The sequence below is a fragment of the Drosophila hydei genome, unplaced genomic scaffold (genome assembly GCF_003285905.1).
Source record: "Drosophila hydei strain 15085-1641.00,03,60 unplaced genomic scaffold, DhydRS2 tig00008135-arrow-pilon, whole genome shotgun sequence".
NCBI lineage: Eukaryota > Metazoa > Arthropoda > Insecta > Diptera > Drosophilidae > Drosophila > Drosophila hydei.
The window spans coordinates 2,783,499-2,799,975 of NW_022045844.1; positions in this window are offsets into that span (position 1 = coordinate 2,783,499).

Here is a 16,477-nt window from a genome sequence, read left to right on the forward strand (position 1 = left end):
AGTCTTTGAGGCTCTCGCACTCTGCCTCTGCCTCTGCCTCAGCCTCTGCCTCTGCCACTGCTGATGCTGTTGTTGTTGCTTTTTGCATGGAATGCTGCCTTACGAGTAGAGAAAATCTTCTCACCTCCAGCAGGTATCATTGCATTGCATTTGCGAGCCATGTAGATCCGGATTCCGCAGCAGCAGCAGCAGCGGCAAAAGCTGATTTATTACTTAAGCCAAATAGTAATCCAATAGGCTTTAATTAGCACTTTGATTTCTATCGGCTATGTTTTTTGTGGAATTCCTAACTGGGTTAGAGAAGAATTTTTAAATATATTTTAAAGGTGACCAACTTTTACTACAGATCTCTACAAAGCAAGGTGTAAGCTATAAAATCTTTAAAGATCTTTTAGCTGTAGTTGAAGGAAGTATCATGTCTACTTTTATAACTACTGCCAAAAACTATGTTTTCACGCCTCACTCTAAGATAACTCCCTCAAGAACTGCTCCAACAACAGCAAAGTATATGCAGCTCTAGCTTTGAGCTCTTTAGATCAACATCTATTTGTATAATAATAAATATATATTTTATTATCAACGATAAAGTGCTGAATGCTATAAAGCATCTATGGCATGTATAACTAACTGAAATACCTCAGAATAGGGAATCAGGTGGAGCAGTAAAGCAGCAAAGATTAGAAGAAATTGCACAGCTTGAGCTATGTAGCACGATTCTGGCTAAGGATTGCCTGGGGCAATGCTTGAGCTAAATTTGATGACAGACAAAATACAAAAAATAAACATGGATCTAAGGATCTATATATAACTTTAAGGATTCAATACAAACAATTCTTAATATAAACAATTCTGGCTTTTGCTTTATATTATTGAAATATTATGGAAAACTTATTCGATATATAAGATATAGTTTACGAGCTATGCACCCAATCATTCACAAAGGATTCAAGCCTGGAGGCTGTTAAGCTCAATCACAGATTCGTCTGTGAATGGTTAGATAAGAAGTCAGATGAATCATTCAAACTGTAGATCCTTGACTGATGATGACTGATGATGATCATCAATCAGCTGTAATGTTCTAATATATTTATGCCATTGATGATTTCGATTTAGAAATCCAATCTATGTTTAAGATAGTTAATATGGCTGTTCTTAACTGCATATCATACTCCTTCTTATAGAGTATATATGCTATATAAACTTGCAGAGTATAAAAACAAAGTATTCAAGCTAACACAGTGTGATCGATCCACTGGATATAGTGCTGTATAGTATTAGTATATACAGTCTATGTACTATATATATACTATATACTATATACTATATATATGTATATAGCATATAACAACAATATTTTCCAGCTTATACAGTATTAGTAATATATATTTTAGACCTGTTTATGCAGTCCATATTCTATAGTATAAGAACCATATACTAAAGCTTATACAGTATAAGCTGCGCATATACAGCTGCAGCTTATACTTTACAAGTTCTAGCAGTATAAGAGTAATGTATTCCTGCGCATACTGTATAAGATCTATATGCTGTACGCCTGCTGACACAGCATCACTACAGATACCTCGCCTATTATATAAAATCAAGATGATTCGACTTGATTCCCGAAACCCGCAATTATCACATTGATAGACAAACTAGGATGTGCCGTCTAATGTGTGTTCATTATGGCCATCAACGGGTTTAGGTGCTGTTCATTAGGCAATTAAAGCCGTGCAGTTACTCAGCCAGAAAAACGGGACGTAATGAACTGCAAGGAGCCGCAGCAGAGGCATCTGTAGAGACAGCAGCAGCAGCAGCAGCTGAGACAGGAGCCGGAGCAGCAGGCAGCAGGCAGCAGGCAGCAGGCAGCTAGGCATTCCAGTTTTTCTTTTGAATTCGGCTTTTGGCGCATGATTCGAATGGTCCAAATGGTTGGTCAATCGGTTAGGTCTGTCGGTCTGCTGTTCCCGTGGCTTCTGGTCCGGCATATTGTTCATTATGATTATTTGTGGCAGGCATTTATTTAATTTTTTTTTGGCCTGTAACGGCGGCTGCGACGCCGACTGCAAAAATCCGCACATAATCTGGCAAAACCAGTAGAACAACAACAACAACAACAAAAGCAACGAGGAGCTGAAGTTGTGAACGTGGACTTGGACTTGGAGTTGGACGTGGATTGCGTTGGATGAATGCGAACGCAGCGCCTCGGCTCATTTATAATGGGAAATGTGTGAGGCGAGGCGCAGGCGCAAATCCCTTTTCGTTACCTTTTCTGTCAGCTCTTGTTGTTGTTGTTGTTGTTGTGGTCGTCGGGGTCGGCGCTTCTTGTTGTTGTTATTTGTTGTTATTGTTGTGCGTCTTCGGTCTTGTCTGCTTGTGTCTGCAGCTCAGACTGAACAGCATCAGCAGCATTCGCAGCATCAGCTTCGGATGCGGCTGCGACTGCGGCTGCGGCTTTGGCTTTGGCTTTGGCTTTGGGTCTTTTGTCCTGCGCATCGTTCATTCGAATTTTCCCAGAAATGTTAATTATAATTCACATACATAACACACACACAGACACAGACACTCACACATATCTTCATACATAATTACTCGCATTTTTGCCATGTGCATATCCTGTTTATGCCTGAGTTTTGTTAATGCGCTAAATAAATTTGCATGCTATGCGATTTTTTGTTGCTTTGGTTTTTTGTTTATTTTCTCAGCTTTTTTTGCGCATTAAAAACAAAATAAAAAAGGGGCGATCGCAGCTTGTTTCTTGGTCCGGAATTCGGGTTTGTTTTGTTCTTCGAAATTCTTTCAATTTCTGCCCAAAGGTGTTCACATAGTTCTATTATCAAATTTGGCTATGGGAAAAGGATGTGAAATGCCGTTATAGCTAGTTTTTAAGTGAATTCATTTACCTGATTGCCACATGTCAATCAAATCTAATGAGCAATTGTTCAAAAAACTCAGTGAAAATAGTCTGCCAGTGATTCCCAAAGAAAAGAAAAGTGAAGAAATTAAAGATAATAATGAACTATTTAATTATGATGTAATTCTTGGGGAACTCAAATCTCGCCTGAAAGACATTAGCTGAAGTCAACGAAAAATGTATTTCAAAATATAAACAAGTCAGCATATGTATAGTATTAATTAATATAAATAAATTAATATAAAAATTACACTTTAATACGCTTTTTATGTAATCTTACAAGTTTCATTAATGTAAAAATAAATATTTTTAAGTGAACTTTAAACATGTTCTAAGTATTAAAAACATAAAAAATTGGACACTAAAAAATATTAAGTGAAAAAATAGAGCAATAAAAAATATATATAAAATGTGCATGTAAATAAGCAAGTAATTTAATTACGTTGTAAATAATGTGAAATAAAATTTCCAAATCTTGCTTTTCATATATGCGCATATTATTAAGCCTGAATAATTTGAGAACTTTTCTTAGGTCGTAAACATTTAATTATATAGAAAATATATAAAGCGCTGACAAAAATGAAAAAGTTTAAACAATTTGCCACAACGCAATTTTTAAATTTTTCTATAACATTATAAAATTTCCGCCATTATGTTTTTTTGTCGCTCTCGAAAAGAACAACAACAGCAGCAACAAGCTTAGCAGCAGAGAGCGAATGTGAAGCCCTCCCACTTCTCGTGCACCCTATGTCTAAAAACGACAACAAATGTCAAAACTAAATCTATCTCGTACTCACAAACACACACACAATTCGCTCCCGCACACGACAGCACAAATACATGCAATCATATACCCACACACACACACGCATTGCGCTAGCGCCAATTGATCGCTCACACGCGCACATGTGTGCCAATTTCTCACCTATACAAGCGTACGCTCTTTCACACATACAGACATGCGCGCGCACGCATACCAAAGCGCACTCTCTCATGCTCATACTGAACGCAGTGGGAGCGAAACAGTGGTGGAAGGGAGAAGGAGCGCGAACCTTTGACTGCGAAGCACACAATAATGGAGAGCGCAATACATACATACAAGCGCGCGCGCATAGGGGCCAACGCCACCCAAAACACGATCAAAGCTGCGACAGCGACGGCGACGGCGACGGCGACGACAACGGCGACTGCGACGTCGATTGCGACGACCAGTGACACATCGCACAATACTGCATTCCAAGAGAAAGAGGTTAGACCTCTGCCGTCATTTCATTCACACTTTTCAACATTGCAAGCGGCAGCCGCAGCCGCAGCCGCAGAGGCAGCAGCAGCAGCAGTAGCAGGCGCAGGCGCAGCAGCAGAATGCACATTTTTAAAGTGGTGGCTAGTGCTGGCACTTGGCTTGGCGCTTGGCATGCGACAGCAGCTGAGGAAGGCATATATATATATATATATAAAGAGAGAAAGAGAGACGGAGATAGAGGGAAGCTATTTTAACTATGCTTTTAATCACTCTCTCATCTATCGATCTATCGATATTTGTTGAATGTTTTTATTTCTTCTTCTGATTTTGAAATGTTTCTCGTCCGTTGCGTTGCCTGTGGCTTGGGTTTGGCCAATTCTTTGCACAACCTGCGAATTACAATAAATTCCTTAACCAGCCGTGTAATCGCGTTATCATCATTATCTACAATTACAACAATACAATAAATAAGTGCGCACACTGAGCGAAAGGCAAGGGTTGAAAATAAACTATGTAAATAATTTATTTCACATTATTGTATTTGGCTGACAAAATCTTATATAAAAGTTGCTAATATAATATTAGCAAATACGAAATATTTTAATTTTAATTAAATTTCATTTGGAAGGTGTGAAATTTTTTAATAATTAAATTCCTATTTTTGGCTTGAGCTGAGCTTTTCAATGTGATTTACTTAAATGTTAGTAGAAACAGTTCTTCATTATCTAGGTATAAGTCAGCTTAATCCTATAGATAGATAAGAATATATAATATATAACAATAAACTGATAGATGAGAAGCAGAGATATAGATAGAGAGATAGATAAAATATATAAATAAATAATAGTAAATAGATAGAGAAAATATAGTTAGAAGGATGGTTAAATAGCTTGTAGTATTTGGAAAAATATAAATAAAAATATTAAATACTATATAGATAATATAAATATATAGCTATTGGTTAGACAAATAGATACATATATAGATATATGAATTGGTTAGATTATATAGAAAGAGAATTGTAATAGCTTGATGGACATATAGATTGATTGAAAGATGGATACACCTATAGATAAATATATATATATAGATTAATTAATAGATATAGGGAAACATCTATAGATGGATAGATAGATAGATATAAATTGATAAACAGATACGTCTATAGATAGATATATCTGTAGATGGCTAATAAGATAGGTACATAGATACATATATACAAAGATAAGTAGAGATATAATGGTTTGATTAATAGATCAATAGATGAATACATCTATAGTTTAATAGATAGATAGAGAGTTAGACAGCTAAAGATAGTTAAACAGATTGGAAATTATAATATGTATAGTTGAAATGCATTATATAGAAATATATTGCACTTCAATGCTATATTAGATTTCTGAGCTGCATTTTCCACACATTTTCGCTCAGTGTAGACATGCGTATCTCTATTAGATACTAGGTCTTCGTTTTCATGCGTTAGCTGCGTGCTAAGAAGCAGTCGCTGCAATTTGTGGCGACTCTTGAAAGCTACACAACAACAACAAGCAAGGCATGCCAGACGTGTGTACATACCTACACATACTTCAATGTTACCTAATTAGAGTTTACAAGTAGAAGTAGACGCTGTCGCAGTTAAAGCAACAGCAACAGCAACAACAGCATGATTCATTGGAATGCGAAGAATTTTTATATGTTTCTATCTACATATGTACACACGCACCTACATATGTGTGTGCGTGTGCGTGAGCGTGTGTGTGCTGTTGCCTTTTACAATTTTAATATGTACGATGAATGATTTTGTAACAGAAAAAAAATATAGGCAAAAGAAGCATAAAAACAGCAACAATATCAACACCCTAAAAACATCAAGGCAAACACTGCGCATGTGGAATGCAGTAATGTGGCCCAACCATACGCAGACGCAAGAGAGTGCGACAGAGACAGGGGCAGAGTGAGAGAGAGAGAGAGTGGGGCAGAGACAAAGATCGGGTGGTGGTAACCAAGCCCCAACCAGGCTGATAGACACGCAGACAGACAATCAAACTGACAACAGTTAGGCAAATAGACAAGACACACAGACAGACAGAGAGAGACAGACTGAGAGACAGTCAAACGAGACAAACAGCCCGCAATAGATAGACAAATATTCATCATGGCATCAACGCTTGTAACTTTCAGATGCCACACATGTCGAGAAGAGCCAAGAGTTTCACAATTCCAATTGGAATTACTGGATTCCTATTGGCAAAGTAGTTCAGTGCAAGAATCTAAGCTTTACCTAAGCTTAGGACACTATGGCTAGTGAGTAACAGAGAAGAGGCAGAGAGTTTATATGGGATAGAGAGAGATAGATATGAGGCATATTCCTCTATATATGCATTGATCCTTGATGGAGTTACTATTTGACAGCCAAAGCTTAGCCCTTAGCTACGCAAGATATAGCACAATTATGTGTAGAACATTAGTTTTATGCTCAACAGTTGGTTTAACTCAAGCCTTGAACTGACTTATGAAAATTTACAGACAGAAAAGTGGAAAATTTCTGAAAATTTTATAAAAAAATCTTCAATTCTATTTATCAAAAATCAATTCAAATGTTTGAAATTAATTTTTATACATTATATTAATTATTCATTATTGGTAAGCTTTGAGCTTTATCAATCTTACGCCCTACTCTGCGATTCTCAAGCTTGCAAGCTAGGTCATACTTTTTATATGTAAAGTAGAATATACTTGGAGTCAAAGAGCAAGAAAAAGGAATTGTTTTTAGAGAGCTGGAGAGGTTAGAGGGTTAGGCTTAGGGGATGAAAAATTTCCAAAGCTAACGCGGATATCAGAGGAGTTCGATAGATTGATAATGAAACATTATTTTTATTATTTATTTATTATTATTTATGAATATATTTTTTAGAAAACTATCTAAGGGAATGCCCTATATATAATGCCTGAAATTGAAGATACAGTAATGACAACTAGACAGATTTATGCACATTCTTTAATTAAAACTTCAGTTCAACTTTTATTATATTTCATAGAATTATCACTTACCAATTGATTCTAACTTATGTTCATTTTTAGCCAGCTGAATGAAAGTAGTAAGACTAAGACAACGATTCAGCTATTCCTGAGACACAGCCAGGAATTTGTTTAGCCTGTGAATCGCAGTTGGGCATCAAAGACACAAACTCAACTTGCCTTGAAATTAATTCGAATTACAATATTTTTTGCTTTTATGATTCACTTTAAGTGGTCTCGAGGCATGCCAGCATTCAGTTGTGCAGTGGGAACTCCCAAGAATTTTCAAGAAACCATAATGCCAAAGAGATACGATTGCCATAGTGGGAAATCCCAGCATCAGCTTTCCACACAGAGCCACAGAGACAAACAAGCAGACGATCGACGACCTAGAACGGTCCAGACTATAGAAAACTCAAGTGTCTGGCTTTAATAATGGCATTGCATTGTAGGCGGCGTAACTTCAAAACAAAAATAAAACTGCATAACAAACAAATTGGGCATATTTCTAGATAGTTTTTTTTTTTTTTGGCCTGCGTGCGACAGGCCAAGTGGCTGGTGGCTGCTGTCTGCTGGCTGGTCAGCACTCAATTTGGCATTTAGCATTAGGATAGGGTATCCGGGGTATCGGGCCGGCATCGCCAACGCCAGCGGCATCGATGCATTTTGCAAAATTCGTAGAACCCATTGAGGCAGGCCAGGCCAGGCCAGGCAGACGAGGCAGGCAGGCAGGCATTTGAAATAGGAGGCGCAACTGCCAACTGGGATTTTCTTGAGAAGAGGCAGCGGTCAGTTGCATTTTTGTTGCTGTTGTTGTTGTTGTTGTTTTTCTTTCAGTTTTGAATGCATCGATTCCTGGAAGAGACCACCACCAGGGGCCATTCCATTTAGTCAGCCAGGCCTGCAATCATTTCTGCTGACAACAACTTCCTGTGTGCCACAGATTACCCTACAACACATAAATGTCAAGCGATTAGTGTGCGACTCAGTCTCTGCGTGTCTGTGTGTGTGCGTGTGTGCGTGTGTGCGTGTGTGGGTGGGTGTGCCAATATCAAAGTGAGAATGCCGCAATATTGTGTCCTTGTCGCCCTGTCTCAAGTGTGGGAAGTGATGTGTTGATTACCAAACAAAGCGAATGGGAACAAGTTGAGCTGCTCTAGTTCGAGGTGAACGACTAGGCGATGCCCTGGCTCGAGCTATGTCCTCTATATGTAGTATTTCTTATCTGAGCAAGCCTTACAACTGGGCTTACAAATACTTATCAAGCTTATACAAATGGGGAAATTATAGAGGGCCTTTTGTAATTACTCTTCTTTTATCTTCTGTTTTTCTTTCTTTCTTCTTTTTCTTTTCTTTCTTTCTTTTCTCTAAATATTTTTTTTATTTATATTATTTATTTTCTTCTTTTTTTTCTTTTCTATTTCTTTTTCTTTCTTCATTTTTTTCTCTTTAGAGTCTTTGCTTTTCGTCTCTTTCCTTTCCTTTTCCTTTTCTTTTCTTGCCTCTTTTCTACTCTTCTCTTTTCCTCTTCCTTTTCCTGCTTTTTATAGTCTTATCTTTTCTTCTCCTTACTTTTATTCCTTTACCCACCTATTTTATTTCTAGTCCTTTGTCTGCTCTTCCTCTGTCGTTCTCTTCTCTGCTCTTTCCTTTATTCCTTTCTTCCTCTTTTAGTTGTTTCTTCTCTTCTTCCTCTTCTATTTCCTTTCCCACACTTCTTTGTTCTTTTCCCATTTCATCTTTCACTTCTATTCGATTCTCTTCACTTTCCATATTTTCGCCCGCCTTCCTTACGCCTATCTTTCGCCTTCCTTTCTCTTCAGTCAGACGTAGAAGTCTAGATCGGCTCGGCATACGATCGTGATATATATATTAATATATACTGTATGGAATCTGTCCTACTCCCTCGCCTGTTACATACATGACAAACAAATCAATATACCCTGCGAACACATGCAATCAATGACCGACTTAAGAAGGACATCAAAAAGTTAACCGTTCGCATTTCCAGGAACTGCCCTAGATAGGGAGGAGTTTACTGTAAATACAGTAAATACAGCAAATATGCAATCAATTCTTATCGATCGCTGCAGCGTGAGACACTTTCAATTCTCACCAAAGAAGTTGAAGAAAAATCTATTGCAAGAGAAACCATTCATGGGCTCTAGAAATCTTGGAACTAATTTGTGCTCTGTTATCGACTCGACTCGACTCGACTCAACACAATAGCCTCGATCTATCAGCCCTAATAAAACATGTGCTATGGGGGAACAAAGATGCTGCAGCAACAATGCAATCTTAACACTATGAAAGGGCCCATTTAAACGTTTGTAATCCAATATTTGGCTGCTTGGCTCAAATGTGGGAAGCCAAGCTAAGTACTCAGCGCTGCAACGTTACATAAATATGTAAAAAATATAAAAATAGAAATATAAAAAAAATAAAAAAATATATATAAAATTCAGTTTATTATCAGTGTTGAAAGATTTTGCCTGTTGCACATCAATATATGTTAATGAAACTGTATAGCAGGTCAGTAGATCAACTACTTAAGCTAGTCAGTGCAGCTCTTAAGACAGAGCTTGCCACGCTCAAAGCTAGCACAGTGAAGCCTTTAAACTGGTTAAAGGTTCAACTTAGGTTTGGAACAGCTAGTCAGCAGTTAGCTCTATGGCTTGCTTATAAGCCATATATAGGAAAAGGCTCAATGAGAGTGGTTTCTGCTTTAGCTTAACATAAATTTGTATTATTTTTATATACAATTTATATTTCTATATATTTTATAAATATTTATTTAATTGCATATGGCGCTGAACTACAACAGCTCTCTGGAACAATTTTGTTTAGTGATTTACCAAGGCATGTGTGCTAGCTGCATTCATAGAGCCACTGGCTGAGCAGCTAATAAACTTAAACTCTTCAAAGGCACAATGCCTAGTCATAGAATGCACAAACAATATTTTCAGTTTACTTCTAGAAATATTTAAAACTTCTTTGTCAAACATTAACAAAATCAAAAGCTTGCACTGAAGTTTAGTTACAATAATTTCCATGAATCATTTAGCATATAGAACAAGATAGAGCAGAATAAGCAGATATAGTCTTTGGGTATGAGGCTCATGCACCTGCCTGTCATGCGAGCTCAGCTGCCTCTAATAACTAAGCCAGCTCAGACAATTCATCTATCCAGGATATAGCCTAGCTTAGCTTAGCTCTTATAGAACGCATTTTCAGTCTTCTTTTAGAGATCTTCAGGCTGAGCTTTGATCAGTTCCACATCAATCAACTAGTTCTAGCTGCTTTGCCTGCAACACAATTTTGCCTCTAGACGCCACATGAGCCAGCTGCAGCTACATCATCCTCTCTCTCTCTCTCTGACGCTCTTCTATTTGCTTAACTTTTGAAGTTGAAGCGACAACATCATCAGCATTGCCAACGCCATCAGCAGCAGAGACTGCGTCTCCATTTGTCCACTGGAGTGCATTGTTGTTGTTGCTGTTGCTGTTGCTGTTGCTGTTGTTGTTATGTTAAGTGCGTAGCGCGTTGGGTCTGGGCCACGTCGCATTTGAATATGAAAAGCATGTGATATGCGGTCGGCTGGTATGCCTGGAATGCAGTCAGGCTGTCAGCTCGCTCCGCTTTGCTCGACTCTGTGCTGAGCTCTCATTGTTATCAGCCAGCATTAGGGAGTGCCACATAGTTTTGCCTACCTTAAGCAACCTGCAACTGGCAACTGGCAACATGCAACGGCCACTGCCACTGCCACAGCAATGGCAACACCAACAACTGCATCTGCCATCTGCATACAATGGCTCGCACAAAGGCATTGGTAATTTTTGCCAAATAAGGCTGGCCACATCAGTAGCTGCACTTGGATACCAGTATTGCTGACCAGGTCCACACACAGCCACAGCCGCAGCCACATCCACATTCAAGTCCAACGGTCATTTTCATCCAAGAATGCGGAAGAATGACTCAAGAAACTCGGCGCAATAATTCCAAAATAAATGCTCAAGCAAAACCAAAGAAAAAGCAAAGAAAAGAAAAGCGCTTAGCGTTTCCATCTGCATTTTCACAAGCAGACAAACGTACACACATGCTCTTGTGTGTGTGTGTGTGTGTGTGCCAAGAGTTATGCAGACTGCTAACTAATGGCTTCTTGACAAGCGTTAGCTGTGGCATCTATAGCTGAAAGCTTAAGACGATTTTTTAGCTAACTTACATTAAATGTAGAATATTTATATATTATAACAAATATAATAATATATTAAATAATATAATATATTCTATTATTTTTATTTTTATACCAATTTCAATTCTCATGCTGCTGAGCATCTGTGTTAATAGACCATAAAGTTGAATCAGGCTGTAAGCCTTGGTTAACAACTTTGCTTGAGTATATATCTATATATAATGATGTCTATAAGTAACTAACATATCTGTAATGCAATTATAAAAGCTTAGAACTCAAGGCTTGTAGTTTCTCTCAGATTCGCAAGCTGCTTTCAGGATCATCTAAGCAAAGATCATCTGTCAAAAATCATTGAAAAAAATTTCCAAAAAAAGATAAATTCGCTGCTTTTTTATACATCTCTAATCAACTTTAAAATTAGCAATATTTTAGGCCCATTTTTATATATACATTTAAAAATCCACAAATTACATATGTAATAGAATTTTTATCTAGTTTATTTCAAGCTTATTTTGCTCTGTTAAGCTCTGATCCCCACTGATCCCTAGGCATACAAAGCTTGAATTATTTGCAGCAAAGCTTTGATCTGGCCTGTGCTTTTGGGGCCAACTAAAAGCTCGCCTTGTAGCCAACTCTGCTTGCAGTTGCTGTTGAGTTCTTCAATTGGAGCCTGTGGAGCGCCACCTTGGGGCAGCTGCGCTGTTGTCTGCCCAACAATCAATCAAAACATCAACAGTAGCAGCAGCGGCAGCTCTGCTACGGCTCCCGTCGCCCATCTCCTGCTGTTGGCTATGTTTAGCCAAACACTCAGACACACACACAGACACACACACACACACACACAGGGAGACAGCGATGTACATCTGTGATCTAACAGTCTGTGACAAATTTTATTTCTGTAGCGGATCGGCGACGTCTGTCTCGTTCCGTTCAACCCCTCGCCACGCCCCGCCGCCTCCTTGAAAAGCGCTCAAAAGCTAATGTCACTTCGCAGCATATTTAAAAGCACATAAAGATGTTTATACCAAAAATAACATGCACAGCCAAGAAGAACGACCAGCCCAGCACACACACACACACACACACTCATACACATATAGAGCACACCAACCCCCACCCCAGCGGCAGACGTGAACGAAAAAGTCAAAAAATAGCCTAGCGACAGGCCGAAAATAAACGAAGCAGCAGACGATGCCAACGTCGCTGTCGCTGTCGCTGCTAACGATGCAGTCGACGTCAGCGTCGGACCTGGCGATAATGTCGCAATGGTGGCGCTTGCCGTGCACATGAACTGCGCCAGCTGCGCCAGTTGCGCCAGGGCTGCTATCCACCCAAAGAGGTGACTCATCCCATCAGGAGACTGCGACACGCCTCGCCAGATCCTTGCCAGCATGCGCTCTGACCCACATTCGTTGCCTACTTATGGGCGTGCCCAGCAGCTCATATAAGCTGGCTAGCCTGGCCCTAGCCTAGCCCTGGCCGCCTGCAAATTGGATTCTGTCTGGCGTCGCCTCGCCTGGCCCGGTCCGGTCTCGTCTGGTCGCGCCAGCTATTCAGCTCGTGTGTATCTGCTTTTTGAGTAATGGACTCTGCGACTGCGACGAGCGTCGGGATACGGAGCAGATCTCTGGGGCAGACACAGACGCGTACGTTTGCGGACAGTGAAGCGGCGCTAGATGGAATCGAAGACAATTGAGAAAACCTAAGCTGCTATAGGGATATGGATATGCAAGAAGATCCTTTGACAGCAGAGACTAAATCTTGGAACTTGTAAAACATTTTTTAAATAAGTTTAGTTAATTATTTTTTATAGATTGGAAAATGCAGAAAATATTAAAAATATATTGAATAAATGAATGCTAAATAAACTTAATATTATAAGAAGGGATAACTCTTCTTCACTTATGGTGAGCAGCTGCTTTGAGAAGTATTGCTAATGTATATAAAGACATTATAGAGAAACTTGATGCTTAGCTGGAGTCGAATATGCATTAAGATTTGTGATGTGAACCGACTTTTCAACCTAATCAATTCAGATTTTGGCTTAAGTCTTTATTTAGAATTAATATATAATATTAGATATATATTTTCAATACATTTTTTTATATAAATGCTATATTTATATATACACCCTCATATAATTTTTGCTTATTATTTTGATATATATTTGGAGCAACTATTGGTGTTAGCATGGAAATATATGCTACTCATGCTTTGAAGCTTGATTCTTTAACTCAAAAGTTTTCTTGATTAAATAAAAAATATTTAAAATCTCAGTTTGGGATTCAAGTTGATTATAGTATTCAAGTAGACTCTGATATACAATGACTCGACTTAACTGATCAAGCTTGAATTATTATTATATATTTTATAAATAAAACTTTGTAAATTGTATCTAGAAATATTATATCTCTTTCTGCTAAATCTATAACTAAATAATATTATATTCATATATTTACATCCATATCTTTTATACTTATATCTGTTATATCTATATTTAAATTTACATAGGAATTTAGAAGTGTATCTATATCATTATCTATATCTATATCTATATTTATATCTATATCTATATCTATATCTATATCTATATCTATATCTATATCTATATCTATATTTATATCTATATCTATATCTATATCTATATCTATATCTATATCTGTATCTATATCTATATCTATATCTATATCTATATCTATATCTATATCTATATCTATATCTATATCTATATCTATATCTATATCTATATCTATATCTATATCTATATCTATATCTATATCTATAACTATATCTATATCTATATCTATATCTATATCTATATCTATATCTATATCTATATCTATATCCATATTTAGTATATATATATATATCTATATATCCCTCTCATTATACATAAAAGAAATCAAATTTATAATCAAATTCTAAGCACTTTTCATATTACACCCTAAAATCGCATTACAAAGAGAAATTCCTGAGATTTTTCAATATCAGTTTGAATTTCTCAAGCATTCGCCATAGCCATGTCACACTGTACATCCATATGTATGTATGTAGACTACATGCTAGATCATTTCTACAGCGTAAATTCAAATTCAGATTCACTTGCCCACAAAATTAGAAATTTAAACCAGCAGCAACAGCAACAATAACAACAACAACAATAACAAAATAGCAACATTTTTGAGCGTCTAAATAAAGTAGCGAAAAAGAAAGAAACTAGGAAGAAGCAGAGAGCGGCAAACAGAATAGAAGATCCGAACAGAACTAGAAAATTGAGGAGAAAGCTAAAGAAATCAACAACAGGGAAAATCCATCCTAAGCAAACAAAAATTTGTTGTGCGTGTGTGCGAGTGTGTGTTGCACAGCAAGCAAAAGTTTTATTTAAAGTTATATGGTATACATATATATATATAGAAGCTATAAGCAGACTATATAGATCGCACAACCTTTGCCTCTCTTACTCACTCTCGCTCTCCCGCTCGCACACACTCAGTCTGTCCCGCTCTGGCTAGCTGCGTGGCGTTGTCTATTGGGGCATTGTCTGGGAATGCCCAGTGCCCGCCGTATTGTGGCAACCGGAATGCGGCGTCTGTCGCTGTCTGCCCGTGCCGTGGCAGGCCCTTTGTTTGAAGAAGAACTGGGGGCCGCAGCAATCGAGAGTCGAGACAGACAAAGTCGTACATATGCATTCCATATAGCTATAGCTATATGGGCTATATACCCTTAATCATTGCAACTCAATCATCGCTCGAAAATAGCAAAGCACACACACCCACCCACCCACACACACACACACACACACACGGAAATCTCTAAACGCATTTCCGTTTATTTTTGGGTTGCCATTCAACGAGGGGGAGGCCCCACTGTGCCGTGTTTCCAGCGAGAATGAAAGAAATCCCAAATGGAATTTCATTTCAACTAAAAGCTCTCAAGTATAAGCCTTAAGTAGGGGACTTACATATCCATTCTCTCTAATATTGTTTGTCTTTCGATTTGGCTGATCGTGCAATGGGCATTAGGGTGGACCGCACAGAATACTAAAAACTCCTAATCACCTGTCCACCCTAAATCAGCTCAAAGTCCCGACTTGAGTACGTTTTTCTTGTGCAACTACAAGTTCAGCTACAGCTCTGCCTTTGGGCCACTTTTCTGGTCGCGAGTGCAGCAACCAGCAGCAGCAGCAGCAGCAGTCGCCGCACCAGAGCGCAAAACAAAACAAGAAAAAAACTCAGCGGCCAAAGACAAATTCTTGCGTTTTTCCAGGAATTCTCTCAATAAACTCAAACAAAACCCAAACATTTAACAAACGAACGAACCGGCAACAACAACAAGCTGCAACAACAGCAGCAACAGCAGCAGCAGCAGCAGCAGCATCAGCGGCACTCAGACAAAGGCCAAGATAGAAGAGCAAGTCACAGACCAAGAAAAAGTCCAAGACGCAGCCGAAGTTGCAGACGTAGCCAAAGTCGCAGACGAGTTGCGAGCAAAGCACAAAAAAAGAATACAAAAAATGAGAAAAAACAAAGCAAAACAAAACAAAAACAAAAACAAAACGAAACCTTAAAGGCGAGCCAGGAATTTCAGTGAAGAAGACCAAAGAGAGTTCCACTTGGAGTTGGAATGGAGAGGCTGGAGTTGAAGCTGTAATAAGAAACATATACAAATTATATACTTAATTATAGATTAAATATTAAATTTCATAAAAATAATAAACAAAAGTAAAATGAATCCAGCTCTTTAATCAGTTAAGCTTTTAAAATTTTTTGTCTAATTTTAGCCATAAAAATATTGACAAAAATTTTGAAAAAAAAAAAATTTGGTCACAAAAATGTTAAAATTATATTAAGAATTGTAGATTAAAATTTGAATGCTAGAGTGTAAAAGCAAACAAAAAATGGGTTCAATTTAGATCAGGTAGTGCAAGTTTGTAAGGATTTGAAAATTTTAGAAGAAATTTCAAAACATTTTTGAAATTTTCAAATTAAATGAAGAATCGATGGATAGCTTTAAGGATATACCTATTAATATTGAAGCGTATTTAACAGAGTTATAGAGTTTTGAAATTTGTTTTCTAAAGAACTTGCTCAAGTGTTTTGATCCAGTTGTATAT